The sequence below is a fragment of the Mus musculus genome, chromosome 7 (assembly GCF_000001635.26).
Source record: "Mus musculus strain C57BL/6J chromosome 7, GRCm38.p6 C57BL/6J".
Lineage (NCBI taxonomy): Eukaryota > Metazoa > Chordata > Mammalia > Rodentia > Muridae > Mus > Mus musculus.
Genome location: NC_000073.6, coordinates 41,662,459 through 41,680,250, shown reverse-complemented (window position 1 = coordinate 41,680,250; position 17,792 = coordinate 41,662,459). Strand labels below are relative to the sequence as shown.

At 41.6% G+C, this 17,792-nt stretch overlaps 3 pseudogenes across 1 annotated transcript in view; 2 read left to right on the top strand and 1 right to left on the bottom strand.

Moving 5' to 3' along the window:
• Nucleotides 1-12,237, bottom strand: part of Vmn2r-ps54 (vomeronasal 2, receptor, pseudogene 54) — a 59,180-nt pseudogene extending 46,943 nt beyond the window's left edge. Inside the window, exon 1 of the transcript NR_004441.2 lies at nucleotides 12,163-12,237. The product of NR_004441.2 is annotated as a vomeronasal 2, receptor, pseudogene 54 (transcript). The remainder of the gene's footprint in view (nucleotides 1-12,162) is intronic.
• On the top strand, nucleotides 10,943-11,645 carry Gm6872 (predicted gene 6872; annotated as a pseudogene).
• Gm9252 (predicted gene 9252) lies at nucleotides 12,041-13,862 on the top strand (annotated as a pseudogene).

Below are 17,792 nucleotides of genomic sequence, written 5' to 3'. Positions count from 1 at the left end.
TCATGGTAAAAATAATTGCTGCTTATTACATAACATTCATTGTCAGTAAAGGCACACACAAAATTGGTAATATACAGGAGCCCAAAGATGAAAATTGAGAACAACATATTAACATATATATCTGCCCAGCCATAAGACTGATAGATCTATATCCAATGATGCCCAGTAGGTATACATTTAGTTCACGTTTGTGAACATTTTGTGCTTCTGACTGTTAATGAGTGCAGCTGTCACATTAATCACCCACAAGTTCTTAAAGGCACTTCCTCCTCTGTCAATGAGAGTTTTAGAACTCTTTCATCCCTTAGGCTCTGCATCTGGGACCCTGTGATCTGCTTAAAAACAAGTTGAAAAATATGTTTTTTATCTTCTCCTCTAGCCAGAGGCACTATGATTTTGGCCAAGAAGACAGCAGGAGATAAAGAATCACCTTCCTGACTGGGCTGTTTTGGCCAATTTTGAAACATTTAATATAACAATTTTGGCTGAGGAAATCATGCTACCTCATAGGTTGCAATGGTAGATGAATGAATTAGAAGACGGCCTGAAAATGTTTATGCTCTCCATGCACAATCCAAATCAGTGGGTCATGTTATCATAAACAAAAGACAACTTTTGGATTTTACTCTCGGAATTTTCTTTTATGATATATTTTTATCTGGAGAAAAATATTATGTCTGCACCCAACACAACCAATTTATTTCTCATTTTGGAAAAGCTAATAGTCCTGCTGCATTTCTCACTTCCAAATTATCTACTTAATTTCAATAAAAATATCAAGTCTCCTGTTTATATTCTGAGATTTGAACTTCTCTGCTCCTATTCTTTTCTTTAATCCAAGGTTAATCTTTGAGTAGATGTGTCATTGTGATGCACTCCTGCATCTAGAGCGATATGTCCACCTACTTTTTACCATGATCTGAAAACATTAGTTGTTTCTCGTTTATGTAGAATGTATGATAATTTAAAGGCATTACACTGTGTCCTTTCACTTAAGATACTAAGGGAAGTGATCTTCAGCAGGGCTCTATTTCTAGCCACCAGCAGTTTCTGACAGTGAATGTACTAACTACTATGACATTGTAGTTAAAGTTGTCTCCCCCAATAAGATGACACACCTACATAAGAAAGGGAGAATATAGTTTATGAAATAACAAATGAAACAACAATAAAAAGCACTACTACCATGCAAAATATTAACAGGTCACATGGTAGCTTCCTGAGACTGAATTTTTGTTTTAGATTAACAGTATGCAATGGGTACATAGTAGACAGAACCTGTCTATTATAAGACTGAGGGCAATGAAAATGCTCAGGGAAACCTATTGCTCACTAAGTCACAATTCATTGCAATCATGGGCAATAGAGCAAACCTATGCATCACGCAATTCAAAATTGTTCCTCTCTTAGTAACAGAGTACTAATCCGATAGAAGAGGAAGTGCATTGATGAATTTTTCAACCATATTCTTTGATGCAGGATAACCATAAGACTTAAATACATGGGACTGAGGAATTGTCTTAGTACCAGGACTGGCAATTATAGAATCATTTTTTCCCCTTGGCATGTTGTGACAAAAATCATTGTTATAATGTCTAATGTGAATGATTGTGAAAATGTAATCTTTTCATTACTGACATTATAATCAAATAAGAATAAAAAACTAGTTTGTCACAGGTATTTAAGGATAAACATTAAAGAAAAATGAATTAGTTATAAGGAAATGAGACTGCCTGTGAAGGTTGGGGCAATGTCCTGACTTTTAAGGTGAAACTATGCAGCCCTGATCCTCATGTCCTCATCTTTAGCAAGAACAGAGTATGTTGACACTACTTCATATCTATTAATTTCTGAATTATGAGAATGAATTTAAATTTTTAAATCTATACTTCCTCTGAAACCATACTTCTCTGGGTCTCATTTAAATCCTCATATAATGACACACTTTGTACATATTCCAACTGGCACATCTAGAGAATCTGTAGGCACCATGCATGACACAGAGTCAAAGAGATACAAGAGTGCCTTACTAGATTTCTATAGTTGCCCTATCCACATTTAGAACCCCAAATTGCTTCCCACTGACAGAAGAAAGTTTTTGAAGACTCCTTTTTCTAACTATTGAAAGAACAGGGATTAAGCCATGAAAAAAAAACCTGAATTCAGGCTGTATCCTTAAATACAAGACACAGTAAATCACGGCCCCAACATTATAGACGAATATGTAGCTCAGGTTTAAAGATACTAGCTGCTTTTTCAGAAGACTTGGGATCTATTTCAAGCAATAAAATTGTAGCTTACAACTATTGGTATCCTCAGTTCTAGGGAATCCAAAGACTATTTCTAGTCTCTGCAGGCAACAGGCATGCATGTATTTCACAAACTTACATGTGGATATAATGTCAATGCATACAATATTTTAAAAAGTAAATTGTTTAAATATTCCCAAGACTGTTTTAAATTGCCCTATTCTGAACAATGAACATTTCTTATGAAAGATCAAAGGTGATTTTGGAAAAGGTTGCCACCCCCCCAAAAAGAACTACTAACTCAATAAATGTAAATTTCAATGCAGAAATGATATCATCATATTTTAACTAAAAATAACAAATATGAATACATGAAAAACTAAAGTAATAATTCACCTCCAAAAAATAAAAATCCCATGGAAATGACCCCTAAATTACAAAGAAATTCAAAAGAGTGACTGTAAATAGAGTCAAAGTAGTTAGAGAACACAAACTCAAAGACAATTAAATAGGGAAGTCAAACTCTGATATGAAAAGAAAGTCTGAATTTTTCAAGAAAAACCAAACTGAAACTATTCTAGAAAGGGGAACCCAATAAAGCAAATACAAACCTCAGTATAATAACTCTAACAACATTGATGCTGCAAGGAGAAAATTGAGGATAGAAGACAAAGTAAGGGTGAACAAGATCACTCAATAACAGCCAATGAGAAATGTAAAGCTGTGTATTAATGGAGCATGAGAGTTTGAGGATACCAAGAAAAGACCAAATCTCAGAATTTTTATCAGAGAAAGAGGAGAAGTAAACATTGGCAAACACAGAGAAAATATATCCATTAAAGCTATAGATTTATCTGAGGAATGTCAGAGTTAAAAGACATAAGTCATGTGTACTTAACAGAAAGGAGAAATTTTTTAAAACACTAAAAGAGAAACCAGAAGATGGAAACCAGGAGATTTCCTGGAAAGTTTATCAGGAATAAACTTGTAAAAATGTCTACCCTACCAAAATCAAGTTATATTCAATGCAATCTCCACAAAATATACAGTCCCTCAAAGAAACTAAAAATAGTCTTGAAACACATGTGTAAACAAAGACCCACAAAAATAATCCTTAACTTCAAAAATATAGCAAAAGGCATCTCCATTCCATGCTCTATGCTAAATTCAAGAGGTATAGTTTAAACACCGTATAGTATTATCTTAAAAATGGGCTCACTGACACATGGAGTAGAGTTGAGGACTCACACACAAAACCATACTCCTATAGCCATTTAATCTTTGAAAAACTGATGTGATATTTTAGAGAAAAGACAAAATCTTCCATAGAGCTTGCTAATTGCATAGCTTTACATGAAAAAGAAACTAGGTCTCTGTCCCTCACTTTGTACAAAACTCAACTCCAGAAGTATCAAAAAGGACTGCAACATAATCATTATATCCTAAAACTAATAGAAGAAAAAATAGGGGATATCATTGGTTGGGGGGAAGGTATTTCTGGACAGGGCCAAAAGAGCACGAGTATAAACATAACAATCATTAGTAAATGGAACCTCAAAAAACTAAAGAGCTTTTGCATGCATTCTTTAGGTGATGAGGTAGCATAAAGAAAGAGAAAAATCTTTACCAGCTAACCATCAGACAGGAGGTTTATATTTAGAATGTAGAAAGGACTAAAAGAAAATCAAAACAGGAGACAAACACGTCTTTCAGTTTCCACCTGTGCTGGGATCAAAACCTCAGTTCTGAATTCATACCAACATGAACTACACTCCATTGCAGCTTGACTCCCCAAATATTCTAACAAATCCAGGATCACAGGATAACAGGCTCCCAAGGTCACAGAAAAGATGGGCTCCAATTAGAGACAGGGAGGCCTGAGATAAGCAGACGATGAAAGGCAAGCATAAAAACATAAGCAACATAAACCAATTGACATGGCAACATCAGAACCTATTTATCGCACCACAGTAAGTCCTGGATACTCCAACACACCTATAAAGCAAGATTCATATCTAAATTCTCATTTCCAGAAAATAATAAAGGACTTTAAAAAGGACTTTAAAAAGTCTCTTAAAGAAATATGGGAGAACAAAAGTAAACAAGTAGATGCCCTTAAAGAGGAAAGATATAAATCCCTTAAAGAAATACAAAAGAGCACAATCAAACAAGTGAAGGAATTGAACAAAACCATTCAGGATCTAAAAATGGAAATAGAAACATTAAAGAAAACAAAAAGGGAGACAGCCCTTGAGCTGGAAAACCTGGGAAATAGAGCAGGATTCACAGATGCAAGCATCACCAGAAGAATACATAAGATAGAAGAGAGAGTCTCAGGTGTAGAAGATACCATAGAAGACCTCAACACAACAGTCAAGGAAAATACAGAAACCAAAAAGCTCATATCTCAAAGCATTCAAGAAATTCAGGACACAATAAAAAGCCTGAGCCTGAGAATAATAGGTATAAAAGAGAGTGAAGATTCCCAACTCAAAGGACCTGCAAACATCTTGAACAAAATGATAGAAGAAAACTACCTAACCTAAAAAAAAGAAATGCCCATACAGATACAAGAAGCTTACAGAATACCAGAGGTGACCAGAAAAAAAATTCCTATCATCGCATAATAATCAAAACAACAAATGCACGGAACAAAGAAAAAATATCAAAAGCAGTAACGGAAAGGGGTCAAGTAACATAAAAAGGTAGACCTACCAGAATTACATCATACTTCTCACCAGGAACTATAAAAGCCAGAAGATCCTCAGCAGATGTCACACAGATCCTAAGAGATCAAAAATGCCAGCCCAGGCTACTATGCCTAGCAAAATTGCAATTACCTTAGATGGAAAAAAACAAGGTATTCCAAAACAAAACAAAATTTAAACAATATCTTCCCACTAATCCAGCCCTACAGATGATAAGGAAAAGTCCAATGCAAGATGGGAAAAATCAAAATAAAAAGCAAGAAATGAATCTTTTTTCTTTTTTTATTAGATATTTTCTTTATTTACATTTCAAATGATATCCCCTTTCCAGGTTTCCCCCTCTGAATCCCCCCTCTCCATGCTAACCAACTCTCCCACTCCCAGTTCCCTGTTCTGGCATTCCCCTACACTAGGGCATTGAACATTCTCAGGACTAAGGGCCTCTCCTCCCATTGGACAAAAAGGACATACTCTGCTACATATGTACCTGAATGTAATTTTTCAAGTCGAGCATCATACTTTTTATACAGAAGAGTGACAAGAAACCAGGCGAGATACATCCACCTAGTTACAGTGACACAACACAAAAGGAATGTATACATCAAAAGAAGGTGGGGACCAGGCCACTGCCACTAAGAAGGGAGCCAGGTGTAATGCTAGTCTATTGTTAAGCCTGCCACCAGGGGTTCTTAGTAAATGCCTGGTTATGCTGTTTCTTTGAGCCTAGTGAAGAAACCTGTCTTAGGGGGATTCCCTAATTCTTTCATGGTAAACCCACCTATTTGCTAGGCCATTGTGGATTCCCTTTTCTGGGTAAGACTGGCTATTGTCCCAAGTTAACACTCTGCAGACCAGCCCTGAGCTATTCCAGCTCCGTTCTTTTTAATGCCTAATTAGTTTCACTGTCTCTACTAGAAGTAAATTTGAATGTTACTGAATAGGTAACCTTCTCACTGAATTCCTACTGAATTCCAAGTTTGTCAGCTTCAAGGATTTTGTAGGATGTTTGAACACTGGTGGAGGCTTACCTATGTCAGAATTCAATCCTTAAAGGCACTTATAATAAAATAATACTAAAAGAGAGCACACGGATCCATACACCAGACTAACATGAGGATAAGGTATGAGTATATGGGTTATGAGAATGCTTGGTTTCAGGAGGTTGAGTTTCCTTGAAACTCCCTGCCTCGTGAGTGCTCCCAGGCCTCTTGGCCTGCCAAGCAGACTTCACTGGAGTGTGTATAGCAGACTTGAGCTTTGTACAAGAAGATAAGAATGGATCAAGTTGCACTCTTCTACATGTTGACCACCACTTGGGCCAGCACCATTTGTTGAAAATGCTGTCTTTTTTCCACTGAATGGTTTTAGCGCCTTTGTCAAAGATTAAGTGACCGTAGGTGCGTGGGTTCATTTATAGGTCTTCACTTCTATTCCACTGATCTACCTGTCTGTCACTATACCAATACCATGCAGTTTTAATCACTATGGCTCTGTAGTATAGCTTGAGGTCAGAGATGGTGATTCCACCAGAAGTTCTTTTATTGTTGAGAATAGTTTTTGCTATCTTCTGTTTTTTGTTATTCCAGATGAATTTGAGAAATGCTCCTTCTAAGTCTAGGAAATTGATTTGGAATTTTGATGCGGATTGCATTGAATCTGTAGATTGCTTTCAACAAGATGGCCATTTTTTCTATATTAATGCTGCCAACCCATAAGCAAGGGAGAACTCTCCATCTTCTGAGATCTTCATTGATTTCTTTCTTCAGGCACTTGAGGTGCTTGTCACAAAGATCTTTCACTTGTTTAGTTAGAGTCACACCAAGATACTTTATACTGTTTGTGACTAATGTGAAGGGTGTTGTTTCCCTAATTTCTTTCTCAGTCTGTTTATCCTTTGAGTATAGGAAAGCTACTGATTTGTTTGAGTTAATTTTATATCTTTCCATTTTTCGGAAGTTGCTTATTAGCTGTGAAGTTCTCTAGTGGAGTTTTGGGGATCACTTAAGTATACTATCATATCACCTTCAAATAGCAATACTTTGACTTCTTCCTTTCCAATTTGTATTCTTTGACCACCTTTTGTTATCTAATTGCTCTAGCTAGAACTTCAAGTACTATATTGAATAGATAGGGAGAGAGAGAGCACAGTCTTGTCTAGTCCGATTTTAGTGGGATCGCTTCAAGTTTCTCTCCATTTAGTTTAATATTGGCTACTGGTATTAGCTGTATATTGCTTTTATGTTTAGGTGTGAGCCTTGCATTCCTGATCTTTCCAAGACTTTTAACATAAAGGGATGTTGAATTTTGTCAAATGTTTTTTTAGCATCTAATGAAATGATCATGAGGGGTTTGTTTGTTTATTTGTTTGTTTGAGTTTGTTTATGTAGTGGATTACTTTGATAGATTTCCATATATTGAACCATGCCTGCATCCCTGGGATGAAGCCTCCTTGACTGTGGTGAATGATCGTTTTGATGTGTTCTTGGGTTTGGTTGGCAAGAATTTTATTGAGTATTTTTGCATCAATATTCATAAGGGAAATTGATCTGAAGTTCTCTTTGTTTGGTCTTTGTTTGATTTAGGTATCAGTGTAATTTCTTCATAGAACAAATTAGGTAGTTCTGTTTCTATTTTGTAGAATAGTTTAAAGAATATTGGTATTAGATCTTCTTTGAAGGTCTGATAGAATTCTGAACTAAAACCATATGGTCCTGGGCTTTTTTTGGTTGGGAGACTTTTCATGACTGCTCCTATTTCTTTAGGGGTTACAGAATTGTTTAGATGGTATATCTGATCCTGATTTAACTTGGTTTGGGAAACTTCTAATGTTTGCTTCTATATCCTTGGGCATTATGGGGCTGTTTAGATGGTTTATTTGATCCTGATTTAACTTTGGTACCTGATATCTGTCTAGAAAATCATCTATTTCATCAAGGTTTTCCAGATTTGTTGAGTATAGACTTTTGTAGGAGGATCTGATTATTTTTTTAATTTGCTCGGTTTCTGTTGTTACAGACTAATTTCCCTGATGAATATCAATGCAAAATTATAAATAAAATTCTCACAAACTGAATCCAAGAACACATCAAAAGGATCATGTCGCGTCCCACTCGACCGGCAAGAAAGACACAGCCACCGGTTCTTCTGCGGCAAGCTTTATTGCTTCTTCAGGAGGGAAGACCCCGACCCCGGAAAATGGCGTTGCTTATATAGCCCTCAGCCATGGCATTTCAGCACCTGATGTGGCGTGTCAGCTCCTGATTCGTTGCTCACCCATCACCCCATTACTACGCCCCGAGATGGGCAGTGACTAGGCGTGAGTTCACTCTCGCACCTACGTACAAGGCTTGTTTACTAGTTAGGCACAGCGGAGGCCAGCGCCATCTTATAATGGCGCTTGCTCGAGGCACAGCTCTCCACAGGATCATCCACCATGATCAAGTAGCCTTCATCCCAGAAATGCAGAGATGTTTCAATTAATAGAAATCCATCAATGTGATCCACAATATAAAGAACTCAAAGAGAAAAAATATGATCATCTCACTAGATTCTGAAAAAGCCTTTGAAAAATAATCCAACATCCATTCATGCTAAGCGTATTGGAAACATCAGGAACCCAAGATTCCTACATAAATATAATAAAAGCAATATACAGCAAACTAATAGTCAACAACAAACTAAATGTAGAGAAACTCAAAGCAATCCCATTAAAATCAGGGACAAGTTTGCCCACTCTCTTCCTACCTATAAAATATCGTCCTCAATGTTCTAGCTAGAGCAATAAGACAACCAATGGAGATCAAAGAGATACAAATTGGGAGCAAGGTAGTCAAGGTATCACTATTTGCATATGATATGATAGTACACATAATTAACAACAAAAATTCTATGAGAGAGCTCCTACAGCTGATAAACAACTTCAGCTAAGTGGCAGGATATAAAATTAACTCTAACAAACCATTAGTCTTCTTCTATGCAAAAAATAAAAGGGCTGAGAAGGAAATTAGGGAAATGACACCCTTTGCAATATGACTCTAACCAAGCAAGTAAAAGATCAGTATAACAAGAACTTTAAATCCCTGAAGAAAAAAAAAAATCAAAGAAGACCTCTAAACATGGACAGATCTCCCAGGCTCATGATTGGCAAGATTAATATAGTAAAAATGGCCATCTTTCCAAAAGCAATCTACATATTCAGTGCAATGCCCATCAAAATACCAACTCAGTTCTTCATAGTGTTAGAAAGAGCAATTCTCAAATTCATTTTGAATAACAATAAATCCAGGAGAGGGAAAACTATTCTCAACAATAAAAGAAATTCTGAGGGAATCACCATCCCTGACCTCAAGCTATACTATTGAGCAATAGTGATTAAAAACTGTATTAGGATAAAGACAGGCAAGCAGATCAGTGGAAGATAATTGAAGACCCAGAAATGAACCGATATATCTATGGCCATTTGATCTTTGACAAAGGAATTACAACCATCCACTGGAAAAAAGACAGCATTTTCAATAAATGGTGCTGGTTCAACTGCCAGGCTGCATGTAGAAGAAAGAGAATTGATCCATTTTTATGTCCTCATACAAAGCTCAAGTCTAAGTCAATCAAGGAACTCCACATAAAACCAGAGACACTGAAACTTATAGAGGAGGAAGTGGGGAAGAACCTCAAATATATGGGCACAGGGGAAAAATTCCTGAACAGAACAGCAATGGCTTGTGCTGTAAGATCAAGAATCAACAAATTGCAAAGCTTCTGTAAGGCCAAGGACACTGTCAATAAGACAAAACAGCAACCCACAGATTCAGAAAAAAATCTTTACACACCCTACATTTAATAGAGTGCTAGTGTCCAAAATATACAAAGAACTCAAGGAATTAGACTCCAGAGAACCAAACAACCCTATTAAAAATGGGATACATAGCTAAACAGAGAATTCTCAACTAAGGAGTCTCACATGGCTGAGAAGCACTTAAGGAAATGTTCAACACTGGGCGGTGGTGGCACAGGCCTTTAATCCCAGCACTTGGGAGGCAGAGGCAGGCAGATTTCTGAGCTCGAGGCCAGCCTGGTCTACAAAGTGAGTTCCAGGACAGCCAAGGCTACATAGAGAAACCCTGTCTCAAAAAAAAAGGAAATGTTCAACATCCTTAGTCATTAGGAAAATGAAAATCAAAATGACACTGAGATTCCACCTCACACCAGTCAGAATGGCTAAGATTAAAAAAAAAAAAAAAAAAAAAAAAAAGGTGACAGCATATGCTGGTGAAGATGATGTGGAGACCTCCATTGATGATGGGATTGAAAGCTGGTACAACCACTCTGGAAATCAGTCTCGCAGTTCCTCAGAAAATTGGACATAGTACTACCTGAGGACTCAACTATACTGCTCCTGGGCAAATATCCAAAAGATGTTCCAACATATAACAAGGACATATGCTCCACTATGTTTATAGCAGCCTTATTTATAAAAGCCAAAAGCTGGAAACAACCCAGATGTCCCTCAAGATGGACACAAGATGGATACAAAAAAATGTGGTACATTTGCACAATGGAGTACTACTCAGCCATTAAAAATGATGGATTCTACCCTTTGCTTTCCCCTTCCCCTCCCATCTCCCTCCCTCCCTTCTCCCTAGCCCTCCCCCACTTCCCCCTCTCTCAACTCTCCATCCCCTCCCCTCCTGGTCTCAGAGGAAGGACCCTGTCTCAACCCGACCTGTTTTGGCCTGCAGCCCATGTGAAGTTGTCACTTGCTGCTCATGTGGGCAGCCCACCGCAGGCTGCCCATGCCAGTACCCCAGTTCCCAGTTCCGCTGGGCTTTCCCTTCGCTGGGGGTGGCTTTCTAAGCCACCCACTCTGTGCTCATCTCTGCAGCCTCTCCTGCCGCTTGGGGCCCCGTTCCCCCTCCCTGCGGCAGGGGGGTGGGGGGTGGCGGAGCTGAGCCTGAGGTGAGGTGCCGGGGTCATCGGGATGATGCGGGGCTGCGCAGGTTCACGGCCTTCACCGCCAAGCTCTGGAACTTCTTTATTTACCTTTTGCGGAGGCAGATCCACATGATAATTCAGTATCAGACTGTTCGATATGATATCCTGCTCTTATCTCCTTTGTCCCGGAATCACCTAGCCCAGGTGAAGAGGAAGATCCTGGTGCTAGATCTGGATAAAACCCGATTCACTCTCACCACGATGGTGTCCTGAGGCCTACAGTGAGACCTGGGACACCTCCCGACTTCATCCTCAAGGTGGTAATAGACAAACACCCTGTCCGGTTTTTTGTACATAAGAGACCCCATGTGGACTTCTTCTTAGAAGTGGTAAGCCAGTGGTATGAGCTTGTAGTGTTCAAAGTATGGAAATTTATGGCTCTGCTGTGGCCGATAAACTGGACAATAGCAGAATCATTCTTAAGAGGAGATACTACAGACAGCACTGCACTTCGGAGTTAGGCAGCTACATCAAAGACCTCTCTGTCGTCCACAGTGACCTTTCCAGCACCATGATCCTGGATAACTCCCCCGGGGCTTACAGGAGCCACCCAGACAATGCCATCCCCATCAAATCCTGGTTCAATGACCCCAGTGACACAGCTCTTCTCAACCTTCTCCCAATGCCGGATGCCCTCAGGTTCACTGCTGATGTCCGATCGGTGCTGAGCCGAAAAGGTCACCAACATAGGCTCTGGTATCAGCTGTTCCCCCTCCACCTAAGTTGGGTGAAGGGGAAAGGGAGGGAGAGCTTTTGGGACACCATCTGTTGCCCTGTCCAATGTGAGGACTGCCTGGGCAGAGTCTGCCCCTCCCACCCCTCTACCCTATGAGCCCTACACTCCACTATGGAGTCTGGATGGACACATGGGCAGACTGTGAGGCTGCCTCACTCTGTGCACACTCTGTGGAAATGCCAGATTAGGACAGCGAAGCCCAAACCGTCTGGTGAAGAGGCAGGGCTGGCCAGAGTGACAGACTCCCAGAGGCTCAAAAGAAGCCACTTCAACTTCGTTGTGATTTGATTAAAACAAACAAACAAACAAAAACAAACAAACAAACAAAAAAACTCTTATACAAACTGATCTAATTCGCCCAGTCACCGGAGCCAGCCCTGCCTTCAGTTTCCTGAACTAAGTGCTTCTGCCCACCCAGAGCAACTGATTCTAAGGCCTGACTCTAGCAATGGCATTCAGAAATCTGCAAAATACTCATCAGTGACAGCCTGGACCCCTGCTGCCAGAAGATCCTACAAGATGGAGGGCTGCAGGTGGTGGAGAAGCAGAACTTGAGCAAGGAGGAGCTGATAGCTGAACTCCAGGACTGTGAAGGCCTCATTGTCCGGTCAGCTACTAAGGTCATTGCTGATGTCATTAATGCAGCAGAGAAGCTCCAGGTGGTGAGCAGGGCTGGCACAGGCGTGGACAATGTGGATCTGGAGGCTGCCACGAGGAAGGGCATCCTACCCATGAACACCCCAACGGGAACAGCCTCAGTGCTGCGGAGCTCACCTGTGGAATGATCATGTGCCTGGCCAGACAGATTCCCCAGGCAACAGCTTCGATGAAAGATGGCAAATGGGACCAGAAGAAGTTCATGGGGACAGAACTGAACGGGAAGACACTGGGAATTCTTGGCCTCAGCAGAATCAGAAGAGAGGTGGCCACCCGAATGCAGTCCTTTGGAATGAAGACTGTAGGCTATGATCCCATCATCTCTCCTGAAGTCGCGGCCTCCTTTGATGTTCAGTAGCTGCCGCTGGAGGAGATCTGGCCTCTCTGTGACTTCATAACTGTCCATACCCCACTCCTGCCCTCCACCACAGGCTTGCTGAATGACAGCACCTTTGCTCAGTGCAAGAAAGGCATGCGCGTGGTGAACTGTGCTCGAGGAGGTACTGTGGATGAAGGTGCCCTGCTGCGTGCCCTGCAGTCTGGTCAGTGTGCTGGGGCTGCACTGGATGTGTTTACAGAAGAGCCACCACAGGACCGGGCCTTAGTGGAACATGAGAAAGTCATCAGCTGTCCCCACCTGGGTGCCAGCACCAAGGAAGCCCAGAGCCACTGTGGGGAGGAAATCGCAGTCCAGTTTGTAGACATGGTGAAGGAGAAATCTCTAACAAGCACCGTGAACGCCCAGGCCCTCACCAGTGCCTTCTCTCCACACACCAAGCCTTGGATTGATCTGGCAGAAGCATTGGGCATGCTGATGCACGCCTGGGCTGGCTCCCCTAAAGGGACCATCCAGGTGGTTACTCAAGGAACATCTCTGAAGAATGCTTGGGACCTGCCTGAGCCCTGCAGTCATTGTCGGCCTTCTGAGAGAAGCATCTAAGCAGGCAGACGTGAACTTGGTGAACGCTAAGCTACTGGTGAAAGAGGCTGGCCTCAATGTCACCACCTCCCACAACCCTGGGGCTCCAGGGGAGCAGGGCAGCGGGGAATGCCTCCTGACTGTGGCCCTGGCAGGTGACCCCTACCAAGTTGTGTGGGCTTGATCCAGGGCACCACACTAATGCTGCAGATGCTCAACGGAGCTGTCTTCAGACGAGAGGTGCCACTACGCAGGGGCCAACCCCTGCTCAAATTCCGGGCTCAGCCCTCCAACCCTGTGATGCTGCCCACTATGATCGGCCTCCTGGCAGAGGCGGGTGTACAGCTACTGTCCTACCAAACCTCCATGGTGTCTGACGGAGAGCCCTAGTACGTCACGGGCCTCTCCTCCCTACTGCCCAGCCTGGAAACATGGAAGTAGCATGTATTGGAGGTTTTCCAGTTCTGCTTCTGACCCTGGGGCTCAGCACTGTCAGCCCCACAGGCTCTGTGAAGAAACCCGCTCACTGTGACCTATAGGGAGAGGGGATTGAAGAACCAGGGAATCTGCCTGAACTAATATCTAGTAAAGAATCTTAACTCAAAAAATAAACAAACAAACAAACAAACTGATCTAATTCTTCACTCTTGCTCCAAGGGCTTGGCTGTGGTTGGGGACTGGGATTTCGGGCCACTGGATCTTCCTCAGACTTGTCCCTCCCTTACTTTTCCTCATTTTTTTTCTTTCCCCAATCCCCCAATGCCTGTAATTGGCTCCTTTCTTTTTTCCTCTTTTAAACCATGCACTATAACTTTGAAACCAAAAAAAAAAAAAAAAAAAAAAAAGGTGGTTTCATGAAATTTGCAGGCAAATGAATGAAACTAGAAAACATCAATACATCATACTGAGTGAAGTAACATAGTCACAGAAGAACACACATGGTATGGACTCACTGGTAAGTGGATATTAGGAGAAAAGCTCAGAATTTTCATAATAAAACTTACAGCCCGTGTGAAGGACAAGAAAAAGGAAGACCAAAGTGTGGGTGCCTCAGTCCTACTTAGAAGGAGGAACAAAATAATCATGGGAGATTGAGGGTGGACAGGACTTGAGAGGGAGAGAGAAGGGGAAGAGGAAAAGGGGGGCAGGATTAGGTGTGGGAGGAGACAGGTGAGATGGACAGAGGGTCACGGAATTGAACAGAGATGTTTGGCAATGGGGGATAGAGAACTGGGAATAGCCACCAGAAAGTACCAGATCCCAGAAAAGCAAGACGCTCTCAGGATCCAATGGGGATGACATTAGCTGAAATACCCAGCAAAGGGGAGAGAGAACCTATAGAGACCATATCCAGAAGTTAGGCATGGCCCCCAGTTTGATGGATGAGACCACCCACCCTTCACAAAAATTTAATCCAGAATTGCTCCTGTCTAAAGGAAATACAGAGACAAAGAATGGAGCAGGGACTTGTGAGGCAACAGGCTACGTGCAGACAGCCTGGTTTCCAGTCAAGGCTAGATATTGAACCCCAGGACCAGTGGTGATAATTCATTTCCATGGGACTGAAGGAGTTCTCTCATGTCTCCTGGACCCTGATTCCTGTCCAAGTTACTGCCCCCACAATCCCAAAAAGGAGAGGCGTGGCTATCAGCCATGTAGGAACAGTGCCAAGCCTTCCCACATGCAAATACGTTTCCCCCAAACTCTCAGTCCAAGCCAATGAGAGGTGCCTACTGTCAAACCCTGAATCACCCCCAGAACCATATATAAATCCATGCAAGGTATTAAAGTATGTGAAAACTATTCCTTTGTCTGAGTCTTTTGTTCCAAGAGCTGTATGTAACACTTGGGAAGAGATCTTCTCTCCAGAAGAGCCACCCGAGGCCCTGCCACACTCCCTACTGGATTGTTGGATTTTTGTCAGCCCAGTCTGACCTGGCCAAGTTCAGAGAGGCTCAAAGTTACCAAGCAACCTAGAAGGTGTGGCAGAGACTTTTTCTCCCTGCCTGCACTCACTTCCCTTCGCTGGAACCTTCCCACCCGGCCTGGACAGAGATCTCTCTGGAAAACTTCTGGTACCCAGGCCCACAGGGACTGAAGGAAAGGCCATCCAGAAACTACTCCACCTAGGGGTGCATCGCATATGCAACCACCAAATCCCAACACCAGTGCTGATGCCAAGGAGTACTGATAGGAGCCTGGTATGGATGTCTCCTGAGAGGCTCTATCAGAACCTTATTGATAGAGATGTGGATGCTTGCAGCCAATCATTAGGCTGAGCATGGAAACCCCAATGGAGGAGATAGAGGTAGGACTGAAGGAAGAACAGCAATATCAACAAACCAGACACACACACACCAGAGCTTACAGGAACTAAACCACCAACCAAAGAATATACATGGAGCAACCTATGGGTCCAGCTGCATATGGAGCAGAGGATGGCTTTGTCTGGCACCAATGGGAGGGGAAGTCCTGGGTCCTGTGAAGGCTTAAGGCCTCAGCACAGGGAAATGATAGGGCAGAGAGGTAGGAGTGGGTAGGAGAGTTTTTGTGGAGGGAAAGAGAGAAGGGGGATAACATTTAAAATGTAAATAAACAACATAATCAATAAAAATATAACAATAAATAAAATAAAATCTAAACATGAGGAAAGCAAAATCCTAGTTTAAGAGTGGGACATAAAACTAAACAGAGTTCTCAAAGAAGAAACACAAAAGGCTGAGAATTTTTTTTTCTGGTCTCATACACTAACATTTCCAACTACAGTTTTCTGTCCCTCCAACTGCCTCCACTCTCTCCTAGATCCACTCTTCCTTCAATTCCCTTCAAAGAAAAAAATGAGTAGGCCTTCTAGGGATATCCAATGAACTTGGTATAAACAGTTATAATAAGGCCTGACACAAATAATAATATTAAAACTGGATGAGGTAATGCAGTATGGAGAAACAGGGTCTAAATATAAAAGCAAAAGAAGTACCACTACCAATGTTGGAAATCTCACAAGAATGCCAGGCTAACAACCACAAGGTATATTTAGAGAACCTAACTCAAAAGACTTGTACACGATTCAGATTTTTCACTTCAGTTTCTATGAACCCCTATGAGACCTGGTTACCTAATTCTGTGGGACATGATCTTATGAACATTTTGTGTCTGGCTTCTACAATCCTTGCTCCTCTTCATCTGTAGATCTACCTTAATGTTTGGCTGTGGGTTTATGCGTCTTCTCCCACCAATTGCTGGATGGTGCCTCTCTGATGACAACGGAGATTAGCACAGATCTATGAAGATAGCAGAATATCTGTCATTGACATTTTTTTTGCCAGTCATACTTAGTTCAATCTGGGGTCTCTAGGCTGTTCTGCCTCTGGTTCATAGTCATCCATGCAGTGTGAGATATGGTACCCCTCTCAAGATGTAGGACACAGTTTGGACCAGTCAATGGTTGGCCATTCCCACAAATTCTTCTACTACTACAGCAAATCTTGTAAGCATGGAAGATTGTAAGTTAAATGTTTTTGTGGCTGGGTTGATATCCTAGTCCCCTGCTAGGAGCCTGAGAGTATAACATTGTCAATTCAGACTTCAGATCCCACAGTACTAGGAAACATTTTTAGGATCACTCATTAGATTGTAGGAAGTTTACACTGCAGAAGGTTTTTACATTGCCTCTTCAAAAGGTTTGGCATCCCTATGTCTTAAGAAAATGCATAAGAATACCTTGCTTTGAAAGAAAATGACCAGGCCACAGGAGCAGTAAAGCAGCTGGGACAGGAGCTGGGGCTGTTCCATCTGCACCCAGGAGCTGGGGCTGTTCCATCTGCACCCAGGAGCTGGGGTTGTTCTGCAGTCCTCTCCATGATTCCTGCTAGGGAAGACCTGGTCTCCCAGAAGTGCTGACATAGGCATACAGGCCCACAGGAGGGACAAGCTCAAGCCAGAGATAGCAAGACCAACTAACACCAAAGATAAATAGATGTGAAAGGCAAGTGCAGGAATATAAGCAACAGAAAACAAGACTAATTGACATCATCAGAACACAGGTCTCCCACCACAGTGAACCCTGTTTACCCAAACACACAAGAAAAACAAGACTCTGATTTAAAATCACATCTCATAATGATGGTAGAGGAAATTAAGGAGGACATAAATAACTCCCCTAAAGAACTACAGGAGAACACACATAAACAGGTAGAAGCCTTTAAGAGGAAACACAAAAATCTCTTAAAGAATTACAGGGAAACACAACCAAACAGGTGAAGGAATTGAACAAAACCATCCAGGATCTAAAAATGGAATCACGAAGGGAGACAACTCTGGAGATAGAAACGCTAGGAAAGGAGGTCGGGAGTAATAGATGTGAGGATTACCAACACAATACAAAAGATAGTAGAGATGATTTCAGGTGCAGAAGACACCATAGAAAACATTGACACAATAGTCAAAAAATGCAAAATGCAAACAGCACTTAACCCAAAACCAGAAAATCCAGGACACAGTGATAAGACTAAATCTAAGGATGAAAAGTATAG